The sequence below is a fragment of the Phyllostomus hastatus genome, unplaced genomic scaffold (genome assembly GCF_019186645.2).
Source record: "Phyllostomus hastatus isolate PE091 unplaced genomic scaffold, TTU_PhHast_1.1 phas_contig_40, whole genome shotgun sequence".
Taxonomy (NCBI): domain Eukaryota; kingdom Metazoa; phylum Chordata; class Mammalia; order Chiroptera; family Phyllostomidae; genus Phyllostomus; species Phyllostomus hastatus.
Window position 1 is genome coordinate 33,519,864 of NW_025333872.1, and position 19,489 is coordinate 33,539,352.

At 37.0% G+C, this 19,489-nt stretch overlaps 1 pseudogene; it reads right to left on the reverse strand.

The window, feature by feature from the left end:
* Positions 1-17,725: 17,725 nt before the first annotated feature.
* Positions 17,726-18,246, reverse strand: LOC123822177 (annotated as a pseudogene).
* Positions 18,247-19,489: the final 1,243 nt, after the last annotated feature.

The window sequence follows — 19,489 nt, forward strand, 5'->3', positions numbered from 1 at the left end:
ATGATTTGGAGCAGAAGGAAGAAATAAATATTCAACTAGGGGTTCTGGCCAAGATGGAAGTATAAGTAGAAATGCTTCACTTCCTCACACAACCAAAAGAAGGATAACAACCAGTTTTAAAGTAATAAACAACTAGAACTGCCAGAATAGCAAACTGCATGGAACTCCAACAACCAATGAGTTAAAAAACATTCATCCAGACTGGTGTGCCAACACAAAGAAATGTGGCCCAAATGAAAGAACAGATCAAAACTCCAGAATAAAAGCTAACTGACAAGGAGAAAGACAACCTATCTGATGCAGAGTTCAAAACACTGGTAATCAAGATACTCACAGAATTGACTGCGCTCAGTCACAAAATGAAGGAAGAAATGAAGGCTACATAAAGCAAAAGGATACATAAAGCAAAATATACAGGGAACTATAGTAAAGGGAAGGAAAATGGGACTCAAATCAAAGACATGGAACAAAAGGAAGAAATAAACATCCAACTGGAACAGAATGAAGAAACAAGAATTCAAAAAAATGAGGAAAAGCTTCAGAACTTCTGGGACAACTTTAAGTGCTCTAATCTCCAAATCATAGGGATGCCGGAAGGAGAAAAGGAAACCAAGAAATTAAAAACTTATTTGAACAAATAATGAAAGAATACTTCCACAATCTAGCAAAGGAAATAGACTACCAGGAAGTCCAGGAAGCCCAGAGAGTCCCAGAGAAGTTGGACCCAAGGGGGAACACAACTAGGCACATCATAATTACATTATCCAAGATTAAAGATAAGGACAGAATCTTAGAAGCAACAAAAGAAAAGGAGACTGTTGCATACAAAGGAGTGCCCATAAGACTATCAGCTGATTTCTCAAAAGAAACCTTACAGGCAAGGAGGGGCTGGAAGGAATTATCTGAAGTCATGAAATGCAAGGACCTGCATCCAAGATAACTCCATCCAGCAAAGCTATTACTTAGAATGAAATGGCAGATAAAGTGCTTCCCAGATATGCTAAAGTTAAAGGAGTTCATCATCACCAAGACCTTATTATATAAAATGTTAAAAGGACTTATCTAAGAAATAAAAGAAGATCATAAACTATGAACAGTAAAATGACAACAAACTCACAACTATCAACAACTGAACCTAAAGAAAAACAAACTAAGCAAACAAGTGAAATAGGAACAGAATCACAGAAAGGGAGACCACATGGAAGGTTATCAGTGGGGAGGTGGAGGGAGGAGGATGGGGGAAAAGGCACAGAGAATAAGTATCATAAAAGGCAGGTACAAAATAGACAGGGGTAGGTTAAGAATAGTATAGGAAAAGGAGAAGCCAAAGAACTTTGTATGTACAACCCATAGACAGGAACTAAGAGTGGGAGTGTTGGGGACCACCCTGCCTGGTCTCAGGAAGCTGTAACCCCCTGTGACTTAGGCTGAGTGAAAAACCTCCGGACCAGGAGTCACTAAGGAGACAATACTTATTTCCCTGGCTTGAACGGCAGTCAATGACGGGTAACAATTCTCTTGGATAGAGAATGAACCTAAGACAGACGCATTCACGAAAGAAAACAGACTCACAGGGCTGTGGAAATGAAGGGGTGATCAGACATCAACCCCTGCCCCCTTTGGCTTTGTTAAAGCCTGAGTCTTTGCTCTTGGATGTGAGAAATCCAAGTCTCCTAGCTGCCTTTGTCTTGAGACCTGCAGGGGCAAAACAGCCCAGATCAGAAACAGTGGATCCCAGGGATAATCAGGCCTGGAACATAAAATATGCAAGATCCTGTGAGATCTGTTTGCTGAAGGATATTATTATCTTGGAATTTAAAAACACAGGCAGGAAACTTGGGGAAACTGTACCTCTTTCATATGTTAAAAACCCCAAAACTTGCCCGGAATCTCAGCAGGAGTTCTGTCCCCACCTTTGTAAGTTGTTTACATCTTTTGATCTTTTCTGCCAGACTGTGAATCCACAAACTAAGTCCGTTTTCTCAATAAAAATCTGCTTGGGGATGGACATGAGGTGCTCCCCACGTGAGGAGAGGCCATTCTGTTTCGATTCCCCCACAGGACCTGGTTGTCTCTGTGTATGTTTTTAGCATGTTTTGACGAGCATCCGCAGCCAAGATGGATACTGCAGGTCGGTTTCCTCCACATGGGAGTGGTGAATGCTGGTAGGAAGGATGATGCAGGGCAGAGGGGGATAAAAGATAAATAAAAATGGGACTACTATAATAGCATAATTAATAAAATATACTTTAAAAAGCATTGAAATTTTCATTGGTTCTAAGAGTTTGTGTGAAATTCTCTTATAAGTGTTATATTTGCAAGTATTATTAACCTGATTAAAAAGCAAGACAATTTTACCCAACAGATAAAACAGCTACAGTGCTTAAGGCATATGTTTATTTAATAAAAAAAAAACAAACCCTTTTTTTAGCTTTCTTATCCAAAACTTTCTTTTCTGTTTTCCTAGCCCTTTCAGGGAAACAGAGAGAGGGAGTGATGGAGGGAGGAAGAGAAAGAAAGAGAGAGAAACTAATTTAAAAGCAGATAATTCTACCATATAAAGCAAGGCTGTAATAATTATAATAATCAGGGATATTTTTTAAAGCCAGGATCACCTAACACCACTTTGGCCTTTCAATATCATTATTATAACCATACAATGCTGTTGGGAACCACCCTGCCTGATTTCAGAAACTGTAATCCCCTGTGGCTAAGGCTGAGTAAAGAGTCTTGGAACCATAAGCTACTAACAAGACAAAGCTTACCTTTGTTGTAGGGGGGCTACCTCTGCCCCCTTTCACTTCACCCAGCGTGGCCCCCGGGCAGGTGACTAGTTAGCCAATGACAGGTAAGATTCCTCAAAGGAGGGAGGACCTAAGACAGGCATGGTCTTGGAGGGACCCTAGGGAAGGACTTGGAGGGTTATAGAAAAAGGGGATGATGGACCCTCAGCCCTCAGCTTTGACATAGCCTTAGTCTCATTCTGTCTGCAAGAATCTCCTAATCCCTTGTCTGCCTTATTTCCCCTACCCAACTTAAACCTGAAACAATGCCTTAAGCCTGAAACAATGTCTGAGCTGGGCGAGGCCCTGTGCTGGAAAGGGCAGGTTCCCTGGGGTGATTAGGCCTAAGAAAGAATGCATAAAATCCTATGAAACCTACTTTGCTAATACCCTCAATTTAAATGATAAGGGTCCAAGCATGAAATTAGTTTGTTCCCCAAAGTTTTATGGCCCTTTAGCTATCTGACCCTGACTCAGAATAAGCCCTCAGAGTTCTTTGAATGTTATCTATTGTTTGATCATTACTGCCTGATAATGATTGATGTGTGTGTGTATATATATATATATATATACACCCTGTATTCCTATGCAAATTAAACCCAATAAAAGCCCATTGAGGAATGGACTCCTTGTCCTTCTCCTTTGAGAGATTGGCTACCTTTCCTCCCCAAGCAGATCATGTCTTGGTAGACTTATTCTCATCCATGGCAGCCAGGGGGGCCCTATGGGCAGACTCCCCGCCCCCAACAATGCTTAATTTTAATAAATGTAATTTCTCAGTAAATTGTCCAAGAACAAAATATTGCAAAATGTATTCAAGTCACCTAACGAGTCAACTACTAAAGAGGTTGATAGCTATGAGCAAGTTAAAGGCCAGGGAACATCTCCCCAAAATGTGGCTTTGCTTTTGAATAGTTATTATAAATCACATCTAAATATCTTCTACCAGAGGGGAAAAAAATTGTTGAGCCAGTCCCTCTATTTCTATTTTGTGACTATAAAGGCATATACTATTTACATTAAAAGAAAGTTTAGTCTTCAGTTCTCTGTAGTGTGGTGGGTAAGGGGTAAAGTGGAGAAATGACAGTGGAGAGGTGGAATTGCTGGATCAAATGGCAGTTGTATTTTTAGTTTTTTTAGTAACTTCAATAATGGCTGTACCCATCTATGTTTCTACCAACAGTGCAGTCTAATTTCAATATGTAGTTATGACATAAGATAAATAAGTACTGGGAAATAATATACAACATGATGACTATATATTTTTTAAAAATGAAGTTATGTTAAACATAACCTGTATCTTTCCTTTATCTTTTAACAATCTCTATGTATACAGTTTTATTTTTTCCTTATATTATCTGATTTGTATATGTTACTTTCCCTCTTGAATTCTCCCCATTTTGCCTTATATACCTAGTCTTCCTTTTATGATGGAAGAGGAAAACAAGGTAATTTACTTTTTTCTTAAAACCCTATCTTTTCTAACCATCAAATATCTCTGGTTTCTCTAACACAGTATATTAAATTCTCCTTTGGTGCTTTGAATATCAAAGACATCATTTCTTTTTCATGAAATGACATCTTGAATAATCCATTTTCTTTCAACCTTGCAACATATTATTTCCCTACTGGGCATGACTGCTTGTCATCTTTAAAGTAATCACACTATTTAAACATTGTTTACTATGGTAAATCCAATGCCTTTGAACTAAACTCTGTTTTTCATTATATACTGAAGAGTGACCAATTTCTATTCTTTCATTAACACAAGGATATATGTGCATTTCAATATTCTTACATGGGTTTCTAAAAGTCTATTATATTTTACAAAGAAGTTAAATTCCCTTTGTAAACAGCAATCAGGAGTAGTTTTTCCTGAAGAAAAATAAACTTTTTGTTGCTATCTTAAATTATGGGGTAACTGTATTTTAGGCTTGCTTAGCTTCCCTTAGTACATGAGATCATAATATGAGTCTTCCTTTGTTATATTTTTATTATCAATTTATAAATGTTGAATACATAATTACATGAACATTAATCATTCCCATCGATGACTTTTAGTAAGAACCTTCTACATAAAAGTCTGTGATGAAATTTCTAGAACTGTATCTCCAGATAAATGACACCTCGTAAGTAAAACGTTCATCTCCTGAGCCCTGTGATGTGAAGGTTTGCCCTACCATACCTACTCAGGATTCAGATGAAAAAAACAAAGAATATTTGTGTTTCAAAGGCTAAATAACCTATTTATCCAGATCAAAAACACCCAGAACACCTTAATAATCATATATATTCTGCAGCGCTATTGAATAACAATCCGTGCTTGTATTGTGGAGCCTAAGTCACTCCAGATTCTGAAGTTTCATCTGAATTATCAAAGAGAGGTTTTATTATATTTAATCTTATCATTAAGAATAATATTATAAAATAACTCATTTAAGGCTGATAATTCATGCAGGCTACTTATGTTAAATCAGCCATGTTGTTCAAATATTCAGAATTATTTCATTCTCTGATATTTCTGCACAAACAGAAATTGATTGCAATTAGGGAAAGGACAGAGCTTAAAGTGATCAAGATAAAAGTGGAGTGTTTTCTTCAAAGGTAGGTGACTAGTGAGCTGGCTATGAAGTATAGATAAAATTGTTAGAGGTATGTGATATAAACATTCCAAAGGCACATCAAAAGATTATTTAGGTTAAATGCTGATATATCTCATAAGAAACTTTGAAGTTCACAAACTTGAAACTTCATTTTGATATGAAAGACCACCTTGGGGCATTGAATTTATGCAATTGGTTGGAGTAGGAAAGTCTGGATGCAAACAAGACAGCTGTCTAGAAGGATGTTAACTATGATAGTAGAAAAATGTAGATCCAATGACACCAGTCATTGGCTATGTTTTTTTCTCTATTTTTGTATCCATTGCATCTCAGGAGCACTTGCATACATTGTTAGTAAGTATTCCTGATTCTGAGTTTTATAAACACATTTCTGAGAGAATACTGTTTTTTTCTTCAGTTGTATTGCCATTTTCAGAATGTTATATATCTAACCTTAAGCCTCCTTGGGTTAATCTTTTGCAACCTCATCTTCTCTTTGAGAAAGTCTCCTGTGAAAAATACCATTGCCCTTAATCCTACATACTATAATTCTCATAGTAAAGTGCTGCTTCTACTTCTGTTGAACTCTTTGATATCACATCCCTCAGCTCTTACAGATGCTTGCTTCTCCTTGTCCTATAAAGTGGTTCTTTCCTTGATTTCCCCAAAATGACACAGATAATACAATGTTGTGAGTTGTTATGTTGTTAAAAGGCCAACAACTAAATAGCATAATTAGATGTCTCTAGTCTTTCAAGTTCTTGACTATATGCCACCAGGGAATTTTTCTATCCTCTACAAAATCCAACCTCTTATCTATATTGTATGGCCTTTTCTCTAATTCCATCCTTGTTTTTCTTTCTGGCATTCCTCCTCCCATACCTATGTTCACTTCTTTTTGCATAACTCTTTAGTTCTCTCTTTGTATTGCAGTCTCCTTCAGACCTCATTCTGAAGCCTTCACCATCTACACTCATGGAAGTTTCTTAAGGTATTTTTCTAAAAGAAGATGGTTCCCTAAGTATGTCTATAATATTTTCTGAAATATAAATATGTGTGTTTAATTTTTAAAATAAAGCAACTGACACTCAAGGGAGATAAAATTTCACAGCTCATATATCTTTTTTTTAATCCTCACCTACGGACATGCCTATTGACTTTAGAGAGAGAGGAAGGAAAGAGAGAGAAAGGGAGAGAAACAACAGTGTGAGAGAAACATTGATGGGTTACCTTCCATATGTGCCTCAACCAGGGACTGAATCTGCAACCCAGGCACATGTCCTGACCTTTGTGTTTACAGTAGGACTCTCCAAACAACCGAGCCACGCCAGCCATGGCACAACTTCCATATATCTTGATAATGAATGTCATTTTACTTAAAATATCATTGTCTTTTTTAAATACAATGCTGTTTTTATTTTGGTTTAATTAATCAACTACATTTCAGAGCAATTTTAGACACACAACAAAATTGAATAAAAAGAACAGAGTCCCCATATACCATCTTCTCCCAAACACAAACTCTCCTATGGTTGATACCTAACTCCACAGTGGTAAGTTTGTTATAATTGATGAACCAACCTACACTGACACATCATAATCACAAAAAGTCCTTAGTTTACATTAGGTTTTACCCTTGGTTTTGTATACTCTATGTGTCTATACCATTTTATATTCCCATGAACAATGACTAAGTTCCTGTTGCTTCACATTCTTACCAACATTTGGTGCTTTCAGAGTTTTGGATTTTGGCCATTCTAACACACATGCAGAGATATCTTGTTGTTTAATCTGCAACTCCCTCAGGACATACAATGTTGAATATCTTTTTAAAAATTGTTTTAGGAAGATGGCAGTGAAGTAGGAGAATATATCATGCACTGCTCCACAGAAACAAACTGGAAATAAAGAGAATAGTCATTGCAGTTAAACCAAAGGCTGCCTGAAAAAAGAGATTTCACACCAAAGACTGCCCAAAAAATCACACCTATACCTGTAGGAAGGGCAGAGACAACTTGAAGGGGCTGGAGTGGCACACGCAGGAGGTAGGCCAAGAAGGCAGGGCAGTGGGTCCAGGTGGTGGCACCGCTGTGGGAGTTTCCCCTTGAGAGGAGTGAAGCCAGGACCACGGGCCAGGCCCCCAAGCACAGAGAGCCAGCACCAAGATGGGCCCACCATGTGGCATCCAGCAGTGAAAGGCCCTGGGAGCTCACTCTGCTAGGGAAAGATGAAAACGCACCATCCTTTTTCTATTTCTTAAAGGGGCAAAGTACAGACTTTGAGTTTGTGGTTACGCACCTTGGGACCCTGGAGAGGGAAAGCCATTTGGACTGGAGTTGCGTGAGGGCAGTCTAGAGTGGGAAGCACTGGAGAGAGACTTGGAGGAGCTACTGTGGGATTTTCTGGGCCTAGATATACCTGAGCTCCACAGTAGCCATCTTTCTTGAGAAGAGCTAGCCCCTCCCAGGGTAAAATGAATCACCTTACTCTGTGGGATACTGCTCCCTCCACCCTCTGGAATTCCCCTCACCACACCCTCTGAAATACTATTCATTCCACCTTGCACTTTTTTGGTTCTTTTTTCAGTTTTGCTGTGTTGGTGCTTTATTTGGGTATTTTTTTTCTTTCTTTTCTCCCATCCTGCATCTTGCTGAGGAGACAACAACATACACAAACTAAGGGGTTATCAGAGACTGGCTGTAGGGCCCAGCCAATCCATACACTTTGCTGGAATACACAGACTGGTGCTTCCCCCTCATAGGAGAGCCATAGAAGTACCATCCTCTGGTGGCCCCAAAATCTGGGTTCTAGAGGCCTACTAGAGGCTGCCCTTGCCAAATAGGGGGAAATAATCCTGGACAGACTCAAACTAATGGCTTGGAGGAAGGGGAACACATCCATCATCTTCCCTGAAGTTTCCAAGGCACTTGCCATGGGAGATCCAGGAATCACAGCTCCCTGTTTCTGCCACAAGCCCTCTCAGAAATAGTCTGGTCTGCAACTAGTCTAATATTGACAGCAGGCCAGCAGGCAGAGACAGGCAGAAGTGGATCTTTCAGTGACTTGGGAAATTTGTTGACATACCATTGGACCCAGTGCTGAAAAAAGACAGCTTTGCAGAGCAGCATGGCCCACCTGGAAGCAGCCAAGTCTGGAGGAATCAGCCACAAACTGGATTGCTTGTAGCTTCAAAGAGGCTGCCAAGGGCCAGACATGGACAGCATCTGATATTGGCTTACACCAAACTCAGACATCAGAGGGGTATCCTAAGGGAGAAACCAGCAGGTAAGATCTAAACTCTCCTGAGACAACCCACTTGGTTCTTTTTTCATTACTTTTGCTATTTTTCTTTTTCATAACCTTTTTATTATTATTTTTATCTATTTTTCTTCTTTTATTTTTTGGTGCTCTAATTTTACTTTCATATCTCCTATTTTACTCTTATCTTTGATTACTCCATTGTCCCCTTCTTCTCTGCTTTTATTATTTTTGTTACTTTTTCTGTGTTCCTGTTCCCTATTTTTCTCCTTCAATTCATTAGTAGTATCGTATTTTGCTGTGTGTAATGTGCATCCACATTTTTAGCCCAAACTTTCAGGAAAAAAATCTTTTGTTTTAATTTTTCAATTCAATTTTTATTTTTTTATATTTAGATATTTTGGTTTTTGTATTATAAAGGAATTTTAGCATTTATTTTCAAACATATTATGATACAAGGAATTTTATGTAATAAATAATTACAAAATACAAGAACAGATACAAGGTATTTCAGGTACTACCCATGTATAATATGCATCCTTATTTTTCCCTCAAAAATTTGGGCAAAAAAGTATGCATTATACATGGCAAAATACAGGGTTAGTTTTCTTGCCCTTTTTTGACCTCATAATCACTTTTCTTTCCTATGGTCTTCTCATATTCTTTTTCTTTTTCCCCTTTCTCTGCTATTCCATTTCCCTCGTCTTTGCTCTCTTTGCTTTCTTTACTGCTGTTGTGAATGGGGGAGCTGCATGTTTTGGTGTTTTGGTGTTGTTTTCCTACACAATAGCATACAATATGTGGTAGGGGTTGAGCCTCCTAGTCAGCCAGCCAGAGGGGAGCTCCCAACAAATGGGCCAATAACAATTAAGATCCAAATTACAATAAGAGATACACATAACCCAAACAAAGGACATTCCTAGACATCCAGACCAGGACATAAAGGAGTCTCTACCACTGGGTCCCACAGGATTCCCAACACATAAGGTCACTCCACAAGATAGAGAGTCAAAGCAGATCAATCTCATACATAGAAACAAACATAAAGAGACAGCTAAAATGGGGAGACAAAGAAATAACCTCCAAATGGAAGAAAGGGAGTCATTTCCAGAAAAAGAGCTAAATGAAATCAAGGCAAGCAGTTTATCAGACATAGAGTTCAAAATAATGGTTATAGGATGCTCAAGGAACTTGTGAGAAACACATCAGCATGAAAAAAGACATAGAAAACTTGAATAAGAATAAGTTGGAAATAAAAATGCAATATCTGAAGTGAAGATTATACTAGAAGGAATTAAAAGCAAGTTAGATGAAGCAGGGGATTGAATAAGCGAGTTGGAAGCCAAGGCAGAAAAAAACACCCAGTCAGAGCAACAAAATGAAAAAGGATTCAAGAAGGACGAGGAGAGTTTAAAAGATCTTTGGGACATGAAATGTGACAATATTTGAATCATAGGGATATGGAAAGAGAAGCAAAAGAGCAATGTATAGAAAACCTGTTTATAAGAATGACACAAACTTCCCTAACTTGATGAAGGAAAAATTCATGTAGGCCCAGGAAGCACAGAAGGTCCCAATCAAGATGAACTACAAGAGGTCCACTCCAAACACATTAAAATTAAAACTGCAGTATTTAAAGACAAAGAAAAAATTTTAAGGCAGCAAGGGAGAAATAGCTAGTAACATACAAGGGAGCTCCAATAAGCCTATGAGATGGTTTCTCAAAAGAAACACTAAAAGCCAGAAGGGATTGACATGGAGTACACCAAGTAATGAAAAGCAAGGACCTGCAACCAAGACAACTGTATTCAGCAAGGCTCTAATTTAACATGGAAAGCAAAATAAAGAGCTTCCCAGACAAAAGAAGGCAAAAAGAGTACATCTCCACCAAACCAGCACTGCAAGAGATGCTTAAGGGACTGCTTTAAGAAAAAGAATAAATAGAGAGAGAGGAACACAGGTACCTACAAAGGGGAAAATGTCAATGAATAAGTACCTATCAATAATAACCTTAAATGTAAATGGATTAAATGTGCCAATCAAAAGACATACGGTAGCTGAATGGATAAGAAAATATGACCCACAAAAATGCTGTCTATAAGACTAACCTCAACATGAAAAATATACACAGGCTGGAAGTGAAGGGATGGAAAAATATTCCATCCAAATGGACATGAAGAAAAGAAAGGTTGGGTGCCAATACTTATATCAGAGAAAAGAGACTTCAAAACAAAAGTACAACAAGATGCAAAGAAGGCCACTACATAATGCTTAAGGCAGTACTCCAATGAGAGAATATAACTCTTTAAATGTATATGCACCAAATATAGGAGCACCTATTAAATATATGAAGAAAATCTCAGAGGAATTTAAGAAAAAGACAGACAGCAATACAGTCATTGTAGGGGATTTTAACAGTACACTGTCAACAATGGATAGATCATCCAAACAAAAAAAATCAGCAAGAGTTTTGCGGCATTGAATGACATTCTAGATCAAAATGGACTTAACTGATATTTACAGAACACTTTACCCCAAAGAAGCAAACCATACATTTTTCTCAAATGCACATGGATCATTTCCTAAAATAGACTACATAGTAGGGCACAAAATAAGCCTTAAAAATTTCAAAAAAATTAAAATAATATCCAGCAACATCTCAGATCACAATGTCTTGAGACTAGAAACCAACCTCAACAAAAAAACTCAAAAACGTTCAAATACACAAAGGCTGACTAACATGTTATTAAATAAATGAATGGGATAATAATGATATCAAGGAAACCAAAAAATATCTAGAAAAAAATGAAAATGAACACACAACAACCAAAAATCTATGGGACACAGCAAAGGCAGTCCTGAGGGAAAAATTCATAGAAGTACAGACCTACATAAAGAAGATAGAAAATCTCAAATAAAGAACCTAACCCTGCATTTAAAAGTAGAGGAACAAAAACAAACAAAGCCTAGAAGGAGCATATGGAAGCAAATAATCAAAATCATGCCACAATTAAATGACATAGAGACTAAAAAGACAATTAAAAGAATCAATGAATCCAGGAACTGGTTCATTGAAAAGATAAACAAAATTGACATCTCTTTAACCAGGTTCATCAAGAAAAAAGAGAGAGGACTCAAATAAAAAAATTAGAAATGAAAGAGGAGAAGTAACAACTGATACCACAGAAATACAAAGGATTGTAAGAAATTACTACGAGGGTAAAAGGCAGAAAACTGTACTTGAACAACAATCAATAAAAAAAAGTTATAAAAAAAGAAATTACTATGAGTAACTATATGTCAAGAAATAGGACAACCTGGGCAATATGGATAAATTTCTAGAAACAAACAATCTTCAAAGTCTGAATCAGAAAGAAACAGAAAACCTGAATAGACCCATAACAACTATCAAAATGAAAGCAGTAATTAAAAAAAACTCCCAGCACAGAAAAGCCACGGACCAGCTGGCTTCGCAAGCAAATTTTACCAAACATTCAAAGAAAAGCTAACACCTATCCTTCTCAACTATTCCCAAAAATTCAAGAAGAGGGAAGACTCCCATACCCTTTTTACAAGGCCAGTATTATCCTAATCCCAAAACCAGGTCAAGTTACAACAAAGAAATTATAGGCCAATATCTTTGATGAACATAGATAGTAAAATCCTCAACAAAATACTACCAAAGTGGATCCAATGATACATTAAAAAGATACTACACCACGCTCAAGTGAGATTTATTCCAGAGATGCAAGGATGGTACAACATTCACAAATCAATAAACCTAATACATGACATAAACAAAAGGAAAGACAAAAATTACATGATGATATCAATATATGCAGAAAAAGCACTTGATAAAATCCAGCACCCATTTATGATGAAAACACTCAGCAAAGTGGGAATACAGGGAGCATACCTCCACATAAAAAAAGGCCATATATGAAAAACCTACTGCCAACATCATACTAAATGGGCAAAAACTAAAAGCTCTTCCCTTAAGATCAGAAACAAGACAAGGGTGTCTGCTTTCACCACTCTTATTCAACATAGTACTGGACATCCTAGCCACAGTGATCAGACAAGAAAAAGAAATAAAAGGCATCCAAACTGGAAAAGAGGAAGTAAAATTGTTATTATTTGCAGATGACATGATAGTGTACATAGAAAGCCCTATAAACTCTACCAAGAAACTATTTGACCTAATAAGTGAATTCAGCAAAGTAGCAGGATACAAAGTCAATATTCACAAATTAATGGCATTTTTGTACACCAACAATGAACTATCAGAGAGAGAAACTAAGAAAAAAATCCTGTTTATTATAGCTAAATAAATAAATAAAGTACCTAGGAGTAAATTTAACCAAGGAGGTAAAAGACCTCCTTTAGTATTCTGAAAATGATAGAACACTGAAGAGAGACATTGAGGACGACACAAATAAATTGAAGCATACCATGAAATATACCATATTCATGGATTGGAAGAATTAACATCATTAAAATGCCCATACCACCCAAAGCAATCTATAGGTTCAACCCAATTCCTATTAAAGTACCAATGGCATATTTCACAGATCTAGAACAAATATTCCAAAAATGTATATGGAACCAAAAAATACCCTGAAAAGCCTCAGCAATTTTCAGAAAGAAGAACAAAGTTAGAGAGATCACAAAACCTGATACCAAACTCTATTACAAGGCTACTGTAATCAAAACAGTCTGATATTCACATAAGAACAGATGCATACATCAATGGAACAGAATAGACAACCCAGTAATAAATCCAGGTCCTTATGGTCAATTAATGCTTGACAAAGGGGGCATAAGCATATAATGGGGTAAAAATAGCCTATTTAATAAATGGTGTTTGGAGAACTGGACTGGTACATGCAAAAAAAATGAAAATAGACAGCCAACTTATACCATACACCACAGTAAACTCAAAATGGGTAAAAGACTTAAATATAAGTTGTGATACCATAAAAATCCTAGCAGGAAACATAGGCATTAACATTTCAGATATCCCACATAGCAATATGTTTTGCAAATATATCTCCTAGGGCAAGGGAAATAAAGGAAAAAATAACAAGGGACTACATCAAATTAAAAAGCTTCTGCATAGCTAAAGAAACCATCATCAAAGTGAAAAGGGAACTGACTGTATTAGAGAACATATTTGCCAACAAAAAATATATCAAACAAAGATTTCATCTCCAAAATATACAAAGAACTCACACAACTCAACACCAGGAAGACAAATAATCCAATTCAAAATGGGCAAAGGACCTGAACAGACACTTCTCCAAGGAGGACATACAGAGGGCCCAGAGGCATATGAAAGGATGGTCAGCATCACTAGCCATCAGAGAGATGCAAATTAAAACCACAATGAGATACCACTTCACACCAGTCAGAATGGCCATCATTCACAAATCAACAAACAAGAGCTACTGAGGATGTGGAGAAGAGGGACTCCTAGTGCACTGTTGGTGGGAATGTGGGAATGTGGGAATGCAGACTGGTATGGCTGCTGTGGAAAACGGTATGGAATTTCCTCAGAAAACTTAAAATGGAACTACCTTTTGACCCGCCAATTCTATTGTTGGGATTTTACCCTAAGAATCATAAAACACCTATTGAAAAGAACCTGTGCACCCCAATGTTCAGTGCAGTGTTATTTATAATAGCCCAGGTGCTGGAAACAGCCTAATTACCCATCAAAAATGAGTGGATCAAAAAACTGTGGTACATTTACATAATGGAATATTACACAGCAGAAAGGAAGAAGGACTCCTACTCTTCACAACAGCATGGATGAAAATACAGACTGTTTTGCTAAGCTAAATAGGTCAGTCCATGTAAGATAAATATATGATCTTACTTATATGAAGAATCTAATGAACAGAATAAACTAATGAGCAAAATAGAACCAGAGGCATGGAATCATATAATAGACTGACAGCTATAAAAGGGTACTGGGGAAGTGGAAACTGATTGAAAGAGGGTGAAGGAATTAGTCAAAGAACATACATGAAGAACCTACAGACATGGACAACAGTGTGGGGATTGACTATGGAAGTGGGGGGATGGCTGCAGGGAGGAGGCAAAGGAGGAAAAAGTGGGACAACTGTAATAGCATAAGCAACAAAACAATTAAAGTATGTGCATATTTTAAATTTTAAAAAGTTTAATTGATTTTTAGAGTGAGAGGGGAAGGGAGAGAGTAAGAGAGACATCAAATTGTTGTTCTATTTATTTATGCATTCATTTGTTGCTTCTTGCATGTGCCCTGACTGGAAATCAAGCATGCATCCTTGGTGCTCTCACCAACTGACCTACCCTACCAGGGCTGATGTTGAACATCTTTTCATATGCTTACTTACCATCTGTATATCTTCTTTGCTGAGGTATTTGCTCAGACAATGCTGGTTTTTAAAATAAGACATTTATGCCATAGTCAGGTGGTTCAGTTGGTTGCAGTGTCACCAAAAAGTTGTAGGTTAGATTCCCAATCAGGGCATATACCTAGGCTGTGGGTTTGATTCCCAGTACAGGAGGCAACCAATTGATTATTGTTCATTGATGTTTCTCACTGTCTCTTTCTCACCCTTTCTGTCTCTAAAAATCAATGAACATATACTTGGGTGAGGATTAAAACATAAAATAAATAACAAGATAAGATATTTATAACATCCATCATTTTGTATTGTCATTGACTTTGCTTTTAAAATTAAAAAGAAGGTACTCTAGTTCTCTCTTTTTACAAATAAGAAAATTGAGTCAGTAGAGGTGAAAACTGAATGAATGAAGGTAACTGCAAATGTAAAGAGAAAAGAAGTAGGCTGAGGACTGAGTCAGTCATAGGAAAGGAGAAGTCTGAAACCTGCAGTAAAAAGTGACCAGAGAGAAGGAAGTAGAGTAAGAATAGAGTGTTACAGGAGCCAAAGGAGGCTAGACGTGAGCAGCAATAGGCCTGTATATAGTCAAATAATCATTGATCACTAGGAGGCAGCATGGCACAGTGGAAAAAGCATTAGACTGTCTCTGCTCCATAACCTGGGACACATAACTGTAAAAACTTCCAGGTTTGTTCTAGTTTGTTCATCTGTAACAGAAGACTATGTTTCTTCTAGCTTCCAAATTCCATATTTTCTTTCCCATGGCATTTTCTCTTTTACTTTATCACAATTTTGGATATCATTTTTTTGTCGGACAATTTTAATAATTTATTTACATCTACCTCACTGTGTGTACCCTGTTACAGCTCTAATGATTATCATTCAACCAAGATGTTACAATGATTTTTTTTAAAAAGTACTTAATAAGTATTCTTTAGAGGAAAAACAATTTATGTAAGTAGCCCTTTCTTATCTGTAACAACTTCACCATGATGTTGTGGTATAAATGACCATCTCTTCTGGAAAACTCAACAAATTAAATAAGATTTCCTCTCTAAGTCACTGAGGTAGCTGCAATGTCCTATTAGCTTATACAGTACTAGAATTTGAAATTAAATAATATTTGAAGATCAAAATATCTATTGTCAAAGCCATGTCTAATCCACTGTTTTCAAAGGGAATTAATATCAAGAAGAAGCAGTCTTTACCCAAGTCAGTTTTACAGCTTAAATTTACAAATGAGCTGTCAAATATTTCTTACTTTCTTGGATACAAATAATGTAAGTCAGTTAAGATATAATTACAACTAATAATCATTACTATTACTATAATAGCTTCATTTATAAAATATTACTTCTTCACTAATTAAAAGGAACATCCAGTTCTTTGCCTAAGCAATTAAAATATAAGTAGTTACATTATGCAGGCAAACATGTGAACGCTAAGAATAATAAGCCAGATAATATCAAAGGAAACCAGTAATAACAAAATGGATTAGGGAGAAAATTAGTAAAGTAAAAAAAGATTTAAATCAAAAGCTTACCTGAAATATTGAAGTGTCCAAGAGGTCAGTCAAGTACATATACAGAGTCAGGTGGTTTCCAATCCAGAGGCAAAATGTAGGACAGCTCAGCCCAACAACAAGATGATATAGTAGGGAGGCAATCTTGTTTATTTCACCTCAGAGTGTAGAGATATACTTGAGAATACTTTTTCTGGATTAATTTGTAACTTTCAAGGTGAAGATATAATCATTATACTCTGGAACTCCCTGTAAGGTGCCCTGGGGAAACAAGCAAATACGTTTGGCAGAAGCCTCCATAGACACAACACACCCTATGCCCACTATTCTGTTCTATCCACATCATTTAAGAGACCAGAAGATAAACATCTGTAACCTGTAAGAAAGTAATAAACACACCTGAAAATAATGAGTAAACACAAGATGGAGAGCTATTTCCAGTAACCGGGGTATTTGTGAGATAAGGTAGGATCTTATCTACTGTCATTTCTGGACCCCTAAAACCAATTACTTTTTCAAACAACAACCACCTCATTTCAGATATTATTAACAAATTCTTATCTTTTCCTACTTTTTCTACTAGCATGCTCATCCCTTAACCCTTTGTCATGCAGGTCCCAGTGAAACAATTCTTTGAAGGTCACTAATAATTTTTTTTCTTTTTTGAAACATTTTGATTGAGCTATATCAAATACAATTACAGTTTACCAAAGTATACAATGCAAGGGTTTTTAGTGTATTCACAGATTGAAGTAACTATCACCATGGCATATTTTTTATCACCCTAAAAGAAACCTTGTACCCTTTAGCTATCACTCTCTATCCCCCTACCTTCTCTACCACCTTAAGAAACCACTAATCTATTTTCTGTCTTTACGAATTGTCCTATTCTGGATTTTCACATGGATGGTCTCATACAATATGTGGTCCTTTGTGGCTAACTTCTTTCACTTAACATAAATTTTCATGGTTTTTACAAGTTGTAGCATGTATCAGTACCTCATGTCGTTTTACGGCTGAATGATGATATTCCACTATATGAATATGCCTCATTTTGTGTCTTCAGTTGCTACACATTTGGATTATTTCTATCGTTTGGTAGAATATTATATTTAATAAACATATTTCCATCTTTAAATTTTTAAACTGTTTGTAGCATTTGACTTTTTTTTAGTATAAAATTTTTACATTTAGAATTAGCCAGCTGGACTCAGTTTAGATTATCCCAATTTTGTTGGCAACATCCAAAGCATCATAGTCTGGAGCCAGTCAAACATATTCCTTCTTCTCCCCTGACAGTACCTGATCAAGGTGTTGACCTTGGCCACATCAATATCATACAGCTTCTTCACAACCTGTTTGATCTGGTGCTTGTTGGCCTTGACATCCACAATGAACACAAGTGTATTGTTGTCTCCTATCTTCTTCATGGCTGACTCAGTAGTCAGGGGGAACTTGATGATGGCATAGTGGCCAAGCTTGTTTCTCCTGGGGGCGCTCTTCTGAGGATATTTAGGCTGCCTTCGGAGCAGCAGTGTCTTAGGCCTCCTGAAGGTGGGTGACGTGCAGATCTTCTTTTTGTGGCTGTGGGCGCCTTTTAGCATTGTTTTCTTTGCCTTCAAAGCTTTTGCCTTGACTTAGGCTTTGGGAGGGGCAGGGGCTTCCTTCTTTGCTTTGGGCGCCATCTTCATGAAAAGCGCATTTGACATTATTAACCACCTTTCCCTTCTCAAAAAATTTAACATCCACTGGCTTTATAACATTGTCTTATTTAAATCTTTCTCCTACTTCTTGAGCCTTCTTTTCTGCCTCTGATTTGTTTACTGATATATATTTCCATACATAAATAACTACAAAATATTATGATAAAGTCTAAAGCAATTCAGTATCTCTAGCTTCTTTTTATATAAGGACCTTAATATTCTTTAGCCAAATGCAAAGAATGTCTCTCCTTTGTCATAAATATCTAGAGCTTTTTTTTTAGTTTGTTTTTATTTAACCACTCACATACAAACAAGAAATCATTTTCATAAGTAATTAAATTTCTGGATTTGTTACCAATTTCTGTGATAATTGTTATTTCTCCTACACCACTCCTTTCTCTTGGACTCACTAGTATTACAGAGGCATACACTATGAAAATATTTTTTAAAATATTTTTTTCATTCTAGAGAGTAGGGAAGGGAGGGAGAAAGAGAGGGAAAGAAACATGAATGTGAGAGAGAAGCATCAAGTGATTGCTTTCCATACATGCCCCAACAGGGACCAAATCTACAACCCAGGCATATGCCCAGGAATCAAACCAGAGACCTTTTGATTTGTAGACGATGCCCAACCAACTGAGCCACACCAGTAGATAGGCCCTGGCATGATATTTTAGTGAGAGTCTATAGATGGTACATTCCCTTAAGTCTTTGTATGTCTGAAAATATATCCATTTTCCCATCATTCTTGAGATTCAGTTTAATACCTACTTCTAGGCTATTTTTTTTCACTCAGCATATAGAATATATTGCTCCATTCTCCTCTAAATTTTCTTTGAGATATTTGGAATTGCCCAGGATAAGATGGGTCCTGTCAGACACTCCAAGCTGTACAGGCAGACAGTTCATCAAAAGATGAAACAGAAACCCATCAAAAGATGAAAATACTACATCTAGGACACCAAGCATGAGCAAGATAAGAGGACATATAAGCAAGCTGGATGAGCAGGTAATCCAGAGTCCCACGGCACCCACCAAGGTTACACTAGAACATTGTTCTCAGCTCTCACCAATGGTTATATGGGGGTTCTTGTATGATCAGCTAAACAAAGAGGAAAAACCCTGAACTTTTATGGATAGGTTTACAAATGGGTTGGCTGGATAAGCAGGTTACAGTTAGAAACAGAAGGCATGACCTGGCTGGTGTGGTTCAGTTGAGTGAGAG